This window comes from Pseudonaja textilis, chromosome 18, assembly GCF_049901715.1.
Source record: "Pseudonaja textilis isolate UNSWEBS1 chromosome 18, rPseTex1.2, whole genome shotgun sequence".
Classification (NCBI taxonomy): domain Eukaryota; kingdom Metazoa; phylum Chordata; class Lepidosauria; order Squamata; family Elapidae; genus Pseudonaja; species Pseudonaja textilis.
In genome coordinates this window covers 4,173,167-4,188,397 of record NC_142007.1, presented here as the reverse complement: position 1 = coordinate 4,188,397, position 15,231 = coordinate 4,173,167, and positions in this window count along the sequence as shown.

Below are 15,231 nucleotides of genomic sequence, written 5' to 3'. Positions count from 1 at the left end.
GACCATAAATATTATCCAAGAACACACACACACTCCTTGGGGGTTTTTTGGGGGGAGGGAGAAAAGAATAAAAATCCTTCTGTCTTTTTTCCTCCAGCCCCCACTTTCTTCCTTCTCACCCTCTCCTTTTTTCTCTTAAGAAGGACAAACTCGTGCAATCTGAAAAAATGAGTCAGATTTCTCGGGTAACCGGTTAGAAAAGACTTCGTGCCCAGAGCTTAAAAGAAGGGAAGCTTTTAAAAGACAGAAAGGAAGGTGGTTTTGGCGTGGTTAGGTTTCCCTCACACCCTCCCTCTTCTAAACTGGGGGTGGGGGGCAGACTCCAGCCCCACTTGTTTGCAGAAGTTCTTTGCTTCTGTTTGACTTTGATTTAGTGTGTACATGAAGAATAAGAGGAGATTTCTGAGGAGATCAAAGAGGAATAAACTGTAGCAAGAAAAATCTGTGGAGATTCTCAGTCATCCACTCACAGTTGTCCCCAAAAGTGCTTTGTTTTCCAAAGGCAAACTGAACTTTTCTTGGAAGATGTTTCGCTTCTCATCCAAGAAGCTTCACGGGGAACTCAATCACTGCAGTTGCTAAGTTAGCAGCTCGGGGGGGTTGAGTAAATCTGACTCTTCCGGAGGACGTTCTTCATCTCAAGGACATAAAAGGGGATTGAATGACACCTGGGACACTGCAATCGTCATAAATGTGAATCAGTTGCCAGGCGCACAAATTTTAATTGTGGGACCACGGCGAACGCGGCAATGGCTGTGTGGAAAAGTGGCCATAAGTCACCTTTTCCATGATAACTTTGAACGGTCGCTAAATGAATGGTTTTAAGTCGAGGACTACCTGTATTTCAGGGCTCCTGAACTGAGGATCCATCTATTCTATTCTATTCTATTCTATTCTATTCTATTCTATTCTATTCTATTCTATTCTATTCTATTCTGCATTCTACTCAACTCAGTTTTAGGGTCTTCTGCAGCTGACCTACCCTTCAGAAAACTAGCTTTGGCGTGACCTTATGCTCAGATACAGATACGGATAATCAGTCGGAAGGGACCTTATAGGTCATCTAGTCCAACCCCCCACCGCCCAAGCGGGAGACCCTGCACCATTTCTGACAGAGGGCAGTCCAGCCTCTTCTTGTGATGGCGCTCCCACCACTTCCAAAGGCAACTTCTGTTCCATGGGTTGATTGTTCTCCCTGTCAGAAAGTTTCTCCTTATTTCCAGGTTGAATCTCTCCTTGGTCAGTTCCCATCCATTATTTCCTTGTCTGGCCTTGAGGTGCCTTGAAAAATAGCTTGACTCCCTCTTCCTCTCTGTGGCGGCCCCTCAAACATCGGAAGACTGCTCTTTGCACATTGCCGATCCTTTCCAAAGAAATGCAACCCAAATATCCCCATGGGACCGGAGGGAGGAAGAGAAACCCACCCACCCCGGCACCTTTGAGCAAAAAAAAAAAAAAAAAAAAGACGGGATGAGAACTCTAATCAGCAAAAACGCACCAACAAGCCAGCACCTTGCAGACGGGGGGGCTGGTGCTACTCTAAAGGGAGGAAACGCCTGTAAAACTGGAGCCCTGGCACTCTCTTTCCGGCTTCCCAAAAATGCATCTCAGCTTACACGGAAGCTGCTGTGTGCAGAAGCCAAAGGAAGCTCAGGAGCAACTAGAAACAATTATAGGTTGACCTTCTGACTAGTGCGGGAGGAAGGGGAGGACACGGATTCTCCTGGGGCGTGTTGCTTGCAGGACGTTACCCAGATCCTTCCTGGAAGGAAAGGCTAGACTAGATTATTGTTCCTCCTCTCGGAGGAGGTGGCTTTTACGCAGGCCTTGGAGGGTGTGTGTGTTCTGTATGCTGACCTACACTTCCCACAACAGCACGAAGCTGACTCTTCCTCGTCCCGATTAAAAAACCCTTTTATTTAGGTTACAGTGAATTCCTCTCCAACAGTCTTTTCAAGAGATTCCTCAATTACAGACCTTCATCAGGCTTGGAGAGTTGCCAGGCCGATACCTTTCAGACACCACACTGTAGCAGACAATACTTGGCAAGAATGCAGGGACAGATCTTCACCCAAATGAACTAATTGCCACCTGCAAAACCCCACTCCCCTTTCGCTCCTCTTTTATTCCTTATGGGAAGGGCCTTTAGTGTGGCTTTAATCCTGACTCGACCCTTGTTCCTTAGCTGTTCCCTTCTTCTGTCAACTCTGTGCCTGCGCACACTGGGAATAGGCTCCAGCTGCTCTTCTGCCCCACTGATCTCTGGCTCCAAAGGCAGCTGATGTCAGAAGGCCCTGGCCTCATCTCTGCCTCCAACACTCTAGAGGACTTGTCAGAATCTTCCCCAAACTCCAGGACTGGCCCGTGTTCCTCCCCAACCCACTCACTGTCTGAATTGTGGTGGTTTAACACCTGCCAAGGAGAGCTTTTGTGCGAGTGAACACCCTCTGGCTCGCCTTGCAAGCAGGCCAGGCAGTTGTGTTCACCACTTGCTGTTCTTCACATGTTCCTTACTGAGGCGAAGTCCTCGCTGGCTGGAGTTTATTCAGCAGGGCACACCTGGAGAGGTTGCCTACTTTGGGGGAGAGAGAGAAAAGGATGTAGGCAGTGTATGTGTGCGTGTGTGTCTGCTTTTGAGTCAGTCTTGACTTCTGGGAACTGCCTGGACATGTCCCTGAAGTTTTCTTGGCAAGCGTTCAGAATTGGTTTGTCATTGCCTCCTTCCCAGAGAGGATCAGGCCCAAGCTGGCTTTGTGCCTAAGTGGAACTAGAAATTCACCGTCTCCTGGTTTCTAGCCTAATGGAGAACTAGAACTCACTATCCCCAGTTTCTAGACTAAGGTGGAACTAGAAATTCACCGTCTCCTGGTTTCTAGCCTAATGGAGAACTAGAACTCACTATCCCCCAGTTTCTAGACTAAGGTGGAACTAGAAATTCACCGTCTCCTGGTTTCTAGCCTAATGGAGAACTAGAACTCACTATCCCCCAGTTTCTAGACTAAGGTGGAACTAGAAATTCACAGTCTCCTGGTTTCTAGCCTAATGTAGAACTAGAACTCACTATCCCCCAGTTTCTAGACTAAGGTGGAACTAGAAATTCACAGTCTCCTGGTTTCTAGCCTAATGTAGAACTAGAACTCACTATCCCCCAGTTTCTAGACTAAGGTGGAACTAGAAATTCACAGTCTCCTGGTTTCTAGCCTAATGTAGAACTAGAACTCACTATCCTCCAGTTTCTAGACTAAGATGCAACTAGAACTCAGTCTCCTGGTTTCTAGCTTAAGGTAGAACTAGAACTCACTGTCTCCCAATTTCTAGACAAAGATGCAATTAGAATTCGCAATCTCCTGGTTTTAGTGTCTACAACCATGAAGCTACCTGCTCTTTTTAAAGACTTCTGAGCCTTCCATTCCTGCCTGATGCGTGGCATTTATCTCACATTAACAAACTTGCTGCTCCAAACCAACCTTTTCCAAGAAATATTTGGGATGTCCTCTTATATAACGGAGGAGCCTGGCTATTTTCCACGTGTCATGCTTAATTTATCGAGATAATTCACAGCCTATCTTGCCTCAGTATGGCTTCTGAAGACACACACACACACACACACACACACACACACAAAGTAACTCTTGGGTCCAAAGCTGGCCACCAGATGGGACAATCCCAACCATCAGAGTCTGTCTGAAACTCCTCAGACATCAATCCTGAGTCCTGCAAATGGTAACTTCTCTTTGTAGGAGGCACAACACAGCAAAGGGAGGAGGAAATGAATCTTGGAGAGAGGGAGCGTGTACCCATAAGGAATTTGTATTTTATTGATACACACCACGTTGGCACTGTGTAGGTGGCACTAGGAGAATGTGTGCTGCTGTTTTTTTTCCTTCAGGAAAGCAGCAAAAATGCCAAAAAAAAAGTCAGCACAAGGGAGACTTTATTCCTCCTTTTCTCTCCCTCTCTCTCCCTCCCTCCTTCCCTTTCTCCCCCCCCTGTCCCTCCCTTCTTCCCTTTCTCCCTCCCTCCTTCCTTCTCTTTCCCTCTCTCTCCCTCCTTCTTTCCTTTCTCTCTCCCTCCCCCTCCTTCCCTTTCTCCTCCCCTCTCTCCCTCCTCCCTCCCTCCTCCCTTCCCTTCTCTCTCCCTCCCTCCTTCCCTTCCTCCCCCTCCCCCTCCCTCCCTCCTCCTTCCCTTTCTCCCTCCCTCCTTCCTTCTCTTTCCCTCTCTCTCCCTCCCTCCTTCCCTTTCTCTCTCCCTCTCTCCCTCCCTCTCTCCCTCCCTCCTCCCCTTTTTCTCTCCCTCCTCTCTCCCCTCCTCCTCCCTCTCCCTCTCTCCCTCTCCTTCCCTCCCTTTCTTCCTCCCCTCTCCCTCCCTCTCTCCCTCTCCCTCCCTCCTTCCTTTCTCTCTCTCTCTCTCTCTCTCTCCCTCCCTCTCTCTCTCCTCCCGCCCCCACTTCTCCAGGCCAAAATAGCAAATTGACCGAGATCATTTTCAAATGGGTGGCAAGGCCACACCAATTCCTGTCCTTGTCTGAAACACCTCTGGATATCACAGGAAAAAAATTAATTTTCCGGCGTGTTAACAGAGGCCAGGGCTAAACTAAAATTGCTCCCAGATCGGTCCGATGACCCACACGAGCTGGGCACGATCCTGGGGCTCTCCTTCCTTCCTTCCTCCTCCTGCAGAGGCCCAGAGGCTTAACTGAGTTTACTTCCCTCTGGAGGAGGGCCATGCCATTTTGCAAGGGAGATGGGAAAAGGGACGGGAAGGGGCTGGAACCAAACTTGGCCAAAATAATAATTGCTCAAGTGGAGGGTGATATTGAACGTAAAGGATGAAGAAGCAGAGGGAAAGCGTTAAAGGCACTCCGGTCGAACTGCACAAACAGCACGGATTTGCGCAGCGCCCACCCCTCAAATGCCAACCTGGGGTTTTGACCTAACTCTCTCGTTTGTTTTTTTTTCCCTGCCACTTTCTTTCTTTTCATTCATAAACACTTTGAATACAATGCGTTGTTACAGAAAAGCAAAGAAAGGGCAAAAAAGGAATATTAATATATATACTAATAACAAGAATAATAGTGTAACAGAATAGTTTTAACTAGAGTTCTCTTTATCTCAGCTTATTTGTAATTCGGTTGGTTATATTGGCACGTTTATAATTACAAACATGTCAATGTTTATATTTAGTTTATACATAGCAATCTTTATATTTATACATAGCAATAATCTTTCTTCACCTAATTTCTACCTCTTCTCTCTAACCACTCGTAAAATCTGTTCCATGTTAAGTAACATTCTGTGTCTTCGTCTTTTATTTTTAGTGTCAATCTATCCATCTCTGCACAGTCTAATATTTTCCGAATTACATCCTCATCTGATGGGGTGTTCTCATTTTTCCAATAGCGTGCAAATACAATCCTTGCTGCTGTCAACACATGCAAAACTAGATCTACAGTTTTCATAGCCCTCCTAACTTTTTGACCTAACTTTCTGAATTACGGCTTCTTTTAAGTGGGTGAGTGGAAGTCAGCTATCTCTTTGGATCTTTCTTCTTCCTTTTCCTCACAACCATTCAAGAGCGTTGCTTCTCACAGACAATCAAAGACAACCCAGGTTGGCATTGAGCAACCCCCGAAAGGCAGGTGCTTAAAAATCCAGTTGTGTTGTCATAGTCTCCCCCAGTCCAGTTTGAAGGATATGCACAATTCAGCTTATCCCTCAAAGGGCAGGACAAGAAGTAATGAGTGAAAAAACATTAAAGAGAGATCCAACCAAAAACGAAGGAGAAATTTCTTGACAGTGAGAGCAATAAATTAGTGGAACGTCTTCCTTCCAGAAATTGTGGGTGCTTCAACACTGGGAGGTTTTCAAGAAGAGATTGGACAGTCTGGAATGCCTGGAACGGTGTAGGGTTTGAGCAAGGGGTTGGACTAGAAGGCCTCTAAGGTCTCTTCCAACTCTGCTATTCTATTAATTCTTTGTCTCTGCTGGAAAGGGAACAAATAGCAATAGCAGTTAGACTTATATACCGCTTTGCAGTCTTCTCTAAGCAGTTTGCAGAGTCAGCCTCTGGCTCCCAACAATCTGGGTCTTAATTTGACCGACCTCGGAAGGACGGAAGGCTGAGTCAACCTCGAGCCAGTCGGTCAGAATCGAACTCCTGGCTGTGGGAAGAATTAACCTGCAATAATACCTCACTCTAACCACTACACCACCACGGCTCTTGAAACGTGACTCCTGCCTTGAGCTGAGAGGGTTGGGCTAGAAGACCTCCAATGCCCCTTCTAAGCTCTATGATTCTATAATGGTTCCCCCCCTCTCCCCCCCCCCCCCCCAGGGAGAATCTTTGTTTGAGTTTCTTGCATCCGGGGAAAGAAACCAGGAGGGGACCATGAAGTTTTGCTTCGTCTAAGAAGGGGAGGATGGGGTGTGTGTGTGTGTGTGTGTGTATGTGTGTGTGTGTGTGTGTGTGTGCGCGCCTCCTCCTCTCTTCTCTTGCTTGCCCCACCCTACCTCAACCCCAGAGTGTTGACAGCTCTGCTTTATGGCTTCTGCAGCATAGTTCTTCTAACCCGGCACTGCCAGCGCTCCCACTTCCAACCTAGCAAATTCCACACTCCTTTGTGGCCTCAAATCACTTAAGATGTGCATTTGGCAGGAGGGGGTGGGGGGGGTGGGGGGGTATCCAGGCAGTTGGGTGTTTGTAGTGGGAAGGCTGCAGGGCCAGGTCTTTTTCTAATTAGGGTGTGTGTGTGTGTGTCTGTGTGTGTGTGTGTGCCTGTGTGGTTATTTTTTCTCTCTCTCTCTCTCTCTTTCCCTTCCTCTGTTCAGCAGCATCTCCTCAGCCCTGGCTTGGTTTTTGTGTGTGTGTGTGTGTGTGTGTGTGTTTTTTGCTTTTTGCAGCTGCACCGGCCCTCGCCCCGTGGCCCCCTGCTTTCTCACGCTCCCCTTGCCAAGTCTGTGTAATTGGCTGGGCGGCCGCCAAGACTCCGAGGTCGGCGTGTCAGCCTTGCTGCTTAACAGGAGGTGTTTTGCTTTAATGCTCCTCTGTGGAGACTTTATTTTTCCCTACACACACGCGCACACACACACACACACACACACACACACACACCTCCTCCTCCTGGCTCCTGGTCAAGGTCACAGCTGAGCGGCCACAAGACCACAACACTCTAGGGTAGCCCAGGAGGGACACACACACACAACGCCTCCCGGAATCTCCAGCTAGGCAAGGCCAAAGGGATTGGGGATTCATAATACAGTAATCTAGCATACAAGAGTTACAGGGGACCTTGGAGGTCTTCTAGTCTGACCCCCTGCTTAAGCAGGAAAGCCTGGGCCACTTCAGACAATAGGATGGCCAATCTCTTCTTGAAAACTTCCAGCGTTGGAGCCTTCACAACTTCTGGAGGCAACTCTGTGGCCGCCTCTCAAATATTGTAAGATTGCTCTCAAGTCACCCCTAGTTCTTCTCTGGACTTCCTAGCAGAGGTGGGTATTCAGCCGGTTCTGACCGGTTCTCCAGAACTGATAGTAGACATTTTGAGTCGTTCGGAGAACCGGCAAATCCCGCCTCTGACTGGCCCCGCCAACCCCATCTCTTCTCCGCCTCGTATTGAGTCCCAGCTGATTGGCTGGGTCTCCTTTTGTTGCCCTGCACAGGAGAACGGAGCTGGAAAGCAGGTTAGAAGGGTGGGGGGGAGGGGAATGGGGATTTTGCAATATCCTTCCCCGCCACAGCCACCGTCGCCACGCCCACCAAGCCACGCCCACAGAACCAGTAGTAAAAAAAATTGAATCCCACCACCGCTTCCTAGCCTTTCAAGAATAGCCCAAAGTTGGTGTGTGGGTGTATCCCAACGTATGGGATACAGCCGAGGCATATTTTAGAGGACTAGCCATAACTTATGCACGAAGGAAAAATAAGGAAAAATAGCAACCTCAAAAGGCATTAGAAGGAGAGTACAAAAGATTAGCAACAGAGCTGCAGAAAGAACACAAACGCACACACACACACACACAAACACAAAGAATCTTAAAAACCAAACGGAACTAATAAAACACAATTTAACTGAAAAAGAAGAACTTAGACAGGCTAAAGTAGACAGGGGTGCAAATTCTGGAAGGAGTTACTCCCCCCGCCCCGTGGAAGTGATGTTTTACTCTCTGGGCCCTACTCTTTTTCACTTCCTACCTCTTAGCCTTTCTTTGGCCTGGATTTGGGTCTGAGTGCGAGCGGAAGCCTCCTTTAAAGCCAAGGTCTTCAAACTTGGCAGGTTCAAGACTTGTGGGACTTCAACTCCCAGAATCCCTCCTCCAGTTATGTTTGGACTCCAGGAATTCTGGGAGTTGAAGTCCACAGGTCTTCAGCTCCCAGGATTCCTGAGCTAATATGACTGGAGGAGGAACTCTGGGAGTTGAAGTCCCACAAGTCTTGAACCTGCCAAGTTTGAAGGCCTTGGCTTTAAAGGGTCCGCACAAACTTTAAAGGCGGTGCCTGAATTGTGAGGGCCTCGTGGATGTACCTGTTCTGCTTTCTCTGGTAGCCGCACCAGGAAGCTGGGGGTTTCCTTCCAATCCTGAGTGGACCTGCCAGTCGCAAGGTCTCCAGGTGGTCTCCCTTCTGTGCACTGACCCAGCCTGACCCTAAGCCCAGGCAAAAACTTAAGGTGTTTCCTGCACAGAGGAGCTGGAGCAAGATTCCTGAGCTCCGTGTGCAATCCAGCTGGAATGCTTTCCCTTCCCCTCAAGAGGAAACCCATCCGTCACGCCCCGCTCCCCATTTCTAATCCTTCCTACTGTCTGCGCTGCGCTCCTCCTCCTCCTCCTCCTCCTCTTCAGCTGGAATTCCAGATTCCGCCCTCCAGCTGTTATTCAAGTTGGATCCTCCCTTGAGATGGGGTCGAACAACCAACTTTGCATGCCAGCACGAGGGGCTGCCTTTGAGAAAGTTGCATTCGGTGGCCACGCTCTCTTGCACCATCGCCACACATCCCGGCACACCAGCGTTTCTTCTCCCTTCCTTCTGTCATCCCCACCCACTTCTCCCCCCACCCCCCACCCCCCCAAAAAACCTAGACAGAGCCAGCATGGAGAGAAGGACTTTTACAACCTCTCTTCCCTGATCTGGGACAAGGAAGCCATCCAAAAGGCTGGAACCCATTCCTGACACAGCAGAGACGGGAAAAACATAAGGAAGGGAAAGAGACCTTGAATTATTGCGCTGCAGGGAAGGCCTTCCTATCCAGGATTGGCTTGGGTTGGGGAGTGGAGCTTTCCTGGGGGGAGTGGGGGGGGTCATTTCCCCCACCCCCATCCCTGCTTCTCTCAGCGGCGCTGCTTTGAACCCGGGACCAAAGGACGTTTCCTTGCTCCTTCCTTCCTTCCTTGCCCTGGCTCTCATCTCTTCAGGCCCGCGTGGAAAGAGCGAGCAAGCAGGCAAGACAACGACACAACATGGAAGGGGAAATACGGTACAGGCGGGTTGTCTTGGACATGCGACCGTCCGTTTAGCGGCCAAAGTTAGAACAGCCCCGAAAAAAGGGACTTGCAGCCGAGGCCTCCGTCACTCCTGAACTTGCGACCAGGGTTGAAATTTTGAACCTGGACAACCTAGAACCACCTGCCTATGGTCTGACCCAGGGGTGGGATTCAAACGGCATTACTACCGGTTCTTCGTATAGTTGTAAGTTGAGGACGACCTGGATAGCCCAGGAGCTCTGAGAACTGGCGAGACTACCCAGGCCTGGCACAGCCCATAATACTCATCTGACCCCAAGCTTGTTCTTTTCCATTTGACTAAAATTCTCCAGAGTAGGCAGGGGAATTACCATTTCTTTTTATTGCTTTTTCCCCCCCCCACCAAAAAAGTGAATCAAAGCCCGGACAGTCCGTTTCTCTTGGTGCGCAATTGCGAAGTCTTTGAAATGAAAAGGGGACCACTCAGAAATGCCGGGAGAACTGTTGGTTAGATAGGAAGTTAAAAAAGAAAAAAAAACACAATCGAGCAGAAGAAGGACAAACAATTTCTCTAATGTTGTCGCTCTCTCTCCCTCCAGAAGACATCCATGTAAATGTCCAGCTCGGCTCTGGGGCAAGGGCAGTCGTTAAAGTAAACAAAAATGGCTTGGAAGATTGTCTCAACGTTGAAAAGAATGGGGTACGCCTACTTGGAAACATGGAGATTACAGAAAGGTGCAATCAAAGTCCAGACGCTCTGAAAAGCCTGTCAGGGAGATAATGGCATCTGTCATTGCCCCTTATCGCTCAAGGAGGGATGAAAACACGCAAGCAGGAGCTAGCAAATTTGCAGAAGGGATGACAAAGTAGGGTAAACTTGCCTTAGATTGCCAGCGGCTCCTTCCCCGGGCCGGAGATGTTTAAACAGAGGCCTCACAGCTGTTGGTCAGGGTAGGACAGTGGCAACCTGACTGAAGCATGCAGGAGGCTTGTGACCAAATGGTCATCTACACCAGAGGTGGTAATTCAGCCGGTTCTGACCGGTTCTGGAGAACTGGTAGCAAAAATTTCGAGTCGTTCGGAGAACCGGCAAATGCCACCGCCAACCCCATCTATTTTCTGCCTCCCAAGGATCAGCTGGGTCTTCTTTGGTTGCCCTGCCCAGGAGAATGGAGCTGGAAAGCAGGTTAGCGGGGTGGGGAGGGAATGGAGATTTTGCAATATCCTTCCCCTGCCACGCCCACAGAACTGGTAGTAAAAAAAAATTGAATCCCACGACTGGTCCACACCCCGGTTGGCCTTCCCAGGTGGAGCAGACAGGAAACAGAGCCAGAATAGCTAATTCTACTTCATTATAAGGCTATATTAACAGAATCTGCAAGTTTGAAAGTACAAATGTCCCTTTAGAGCCGAGAAATTAGGGAGGGTCCCTTCTGAATCTCTTTTCAACCCATTATGCATCTGAGGGCTAAGTTCTCTGACTGTTTCCCTAAGCACCATTTCTTCAGTCCCCCAAGGTCTGAAAGTAGAAAGAAATTTTCTGACCATTGAACAATCAACTCATGGAACAGAAGTTGCCCTCGGAAGTTGTGGGAGCTTCATCCCTGGAGGCTTTCAAGAAGAGACTGGACTGTCAGAGCCTTGGATGTGAGGCTCCCAAGTGGTGTGGATTAAATACTGTTTACAGATACAGATTAACAGAGTTGGAAGGGACCTTATAGGTCATCTAGTCCAACCCCCCCCGCACAAGCAGGAGACCCTTACACCATTTCCAACAGACTGTCTACCCTGGACTTCACTCCATTCCTAAGAGGCCTGTAAGGGGCTTGCATAAGTGCACCAGCATGCCCACTATCCCTGTTCTATGGTTCCTATTTATTCATACTCGTGTATTATGTATATACTTAAATTTATCCTTATATGTTAATATGTTCTACTTGTTTTCTTATACACGCTTGACAAACTAAACTAAATAAAATGAAATGAAATGAAAATAAGGTCCGGCAACAGCAGCTATCTGGTTTGTATAAACGTGGGGGCCCCCTTGGTGTTCTCTTCACAATGCCGGACAAAGGAGGACCAACCTGGTGTCTCAGCTAGGAATCTTCCCGGTGACACAGCTGTAACCAATGCAAACACTGTCCTGGTCAATCTGGAGAGACCCTGGCAACCTACTTGCAGTCTTGCTGACAAAAAGAAGGAGCAAACAATGCCATGGAGAGGTGGAGGGCCCATCCAAATCTTAAATATTTCATTAGACAACAGAGGGATGTAGGTTTGTTTTTTCCCTCCCAAAACCCAGGGGGGAGAAAGAGACTGAAGAAGAGCGAGGAAAAAGCAAACACTCATTTTGAAGCAAGCTGAAAGAGGGGCAGAGAGCGAGAGAGATGACTCGGGAGGAATATAAAGGGGCCACCTGAGCTGGGTTTGAACCCCAGTGTGGGTGGTTAGAGAGTGACATTGTGCAAGTGTCAGACCCCAGTTGCTGTGGCTAAGGCGACGCATCGAAATCTGCGCGAATGCAAGCCACAGACGGTAGCACAAACCATAGTGTGGTTTGAATTCTAATTTGGTTGTGTAAAATAAGAAAATGTGTGCAGTCTGCTACAATTCCCAAACGCAGACGAGTTAGTAATAGGTAGCCCAGCGATCTACACAGGCTGTGGGTGCACCCCTGGATGTTTATAGTTGACGAGCGATATGGAACGAAGTGTCCTTTAAAGAAGAAAAGGCATTTTAGTGCCTTGAGACAGAAATAAGTAGGAGAAATAGGTGCCTCTTTATTTTTTATAATCGAGACTGGCAGTTCATAAGGGGTACTACATTTAGGTGGCCAAATTCCAGGTGGCAACAGCCAAGAGAGACAGGTGAATTGTACTCTCTGCTCCCATCTAATGTATGTCTGGGGGGGGTTGCACCTCAAATTCCACTTGTTTGAGATCAATGGCCATATAAATAAGATGGGTAGATAGGTAGACAGATAGGCAGACAAGTAGGTGGGTAGATGATTGATAGATAGATAGATAGATAGATAGATAGATAGATAGATAGATAGATAGATAGATAGATAATGCTAAATGGATGGATGGATGATAGATAGGGTGGATGGATGGATGAAAGGGTGAGAAGGAAGGATGATGGATGGATAGATGGATGGATTATAGATAGGTAGATATTATGGAAGGAAGGAGGATAGATGGATGGATGAATGGATGGATGAAGGATGGGATAGATAGATAGATAGATAGATAGATAGATAGATAGATAGATAGATAGATAGATAGATAGATAGATAGATAGATATGCTGAATGGATGGATGGATGGATGATAGATTGGATGGATGGATGGATGAATGGATGGATGGTGAATAGATAATAGATATAGAGAGAAAAAGAGAAGATGATGGATGGATGGATGAAAAGGCGAGAGGGAAAGAGGATGGATGGATAGATGGATGGATATAGTTAGGTAAATATTATGGATTGAGGGAGGATGGATGGATGAACGGATGGATGGGTATGATAGACAGACAGACCGACCGACCCCAGGTTGTGTGAAAAGGGCATCCCTCTGTTTCAGAGGGAAGCCAGGTAGGGGCCTCTTCAGCAAGGCTGAGGTTAATCCAAAGATCTAGAGTTTCGTCTCTTAAACGCTCCTTAATATCACCTCTCCCCCATCCCTATTTGCCAAATGACCTCCAGCCACCCCTTCCAGAGCCTTTCGCGCCTGCCTCTTCTCTTTACGTTGGCCTCTGGTGAATAGGACCTTCCAATCCGCTTGCTCCTTGATTTATCAACCCTCTTTAAAGACACTTATGAATAATTCAGAACGATGTAAGATTATGAGGAGGATCCTGTTCCCTTCCCCCACCCCCACTCACCCCATTTCCACCTCCACACCTCTCAGGCACAAGAGATGGGCCCAGACTGCTGTCAGTCAGATAAATATAATCTATGGCCAATTAAGGGCTCTTTTGCTGTCTCCTCTTCACAAGGAAACACCTTGAGTTAGGGTAGCTGCTCCCAGGAATGCTGACAATTATTGATTGTGAGAATAGAAAGCCTGCTTTTATTTTTATTTTTATTTTTTTAAAAACAGCTTGAGTCAGTTGAGCACTTTGCCTCTGCATGTAAATAAGATCTGACATCGTTGGGTTTTTTTTCCCAGTGGAAAAAATGACCCCCCGAAAGCTTTGATTTCTCTTGTTCTGGGCTCCTAAAGACATTTAACAGCCTAAAAAGGGATGCAGGGAAGCCTCCTGCTTCTCTGACTTTATTTATAATTTAAATAAATAGATTAGCCTCGGACACTCTGGATCAACTGGTTTGAGTCTCTGCAAAACCTCAAGGCGTACTTGGTTAACTTAGCTGGGACGCATTTCTGCAGGGTGACTTAAACAAGGCTCGTTTACATAATTAACTCAATTGTCTGGATTCTCCTTGCGCAACTGAACCACAAGCAGAGTTCATGAGCTGAGTTTGCACCGTCTTCCAACTAAAAATGGTGTTGAGAGATTTGTAGTTTAGGGTAACAAGATAACAGGTAATCAGAGTTGGAAGTCCAACCCCCCCCACCCCCCAAGTGGGAGACCCTACACCATTTCTGACAAATGGCAGTCCAATCTCTTCTTGAAGGTCTCTAGGGATGAAGCTCCCACAACTTGCGAGGGCAACTTCTGTTTCACCGTCAGAAAGTTTCTCCACACAGAAAGTGTGAAAACGGTCCCCAGTCACAGTCGTAACGATCGCTAAACGAACAGTGATAAGTCGAGGACTACCTATAAAATCCACAAAACCAGCCTTGGTAACATTTAAAAGTGTTTGGAGGTTAGTTCTCATGGATGTAAGTCACACCAAAATGCTCTGAAAATTGGGAAAGCTCCCCTCTTAGGCAATTTCTAGAAGGCGTAGGCAGAGAACTGGGTTAGCCTACGGTCGCCAAAAATTATAGGGAATTTCTTTGGGAGTGCTTTAATATGTTCGAGTATTAAAGGCATATGTTTTTTCATCCATGCAGCTCACTACACCCAAGGCATATCTTTCTAGAGTTTCGGTGAAACTAACAAAATCATCTGAAGGAAGGGATTCATCACTGGCCAAATCTTGCAAAAGGCCTGAGGCTACCCTTAATGGGAATGGGTGGGTTGTGTTTTACTAGTTCTTACCCAGAGATTTATTTTTTTTTAAAAAAACCAACCCACAAGGTCAGAGACTGAAACATTTGCCCTTTTGCAAGGCTTATTTAAATCATTTAAAAAAATTTAAATTACACATAAAATAATAAAGCTACTGCAGGATGAAGTTTCTGCAGACTTAGAGTTTTTCTGCACTGAAGGCTCTTTTGCATTCTTCCTTTCAAGGGAATATGACCAACTCCAAACAGACCAGAGTTGGAAGGGATCTTAGAGGCCTTCTAGTCCAACCCCCTCTCTCGAGCAGGAAACCCTATACTATTTCACACAAAATGGTTCTCTGATTCTCTTCTTAAAATTGGAGGCCTTTCATAATCCACCAGGACAACCCTTTAACTGTGGAATGGAGTCGTTTCATCACGTAATTTAGAAGAACAGAGGACTGCTCTTGGATATGGAAGCTCGACTTAGCAGTGAACTTGCAACCTGATACAGCTAAGTGCAACTGCGAACAGCGAACTCAACATCTTGACGGCACAAATAACGAAGTTTAAATGCTGATCCCAAGAGACATACTTTCCACAAAGTGGCTGAAGAAAAAAACACACATCCCTCTCTGTATGTGCCTTGGTGAAACTTTTAAC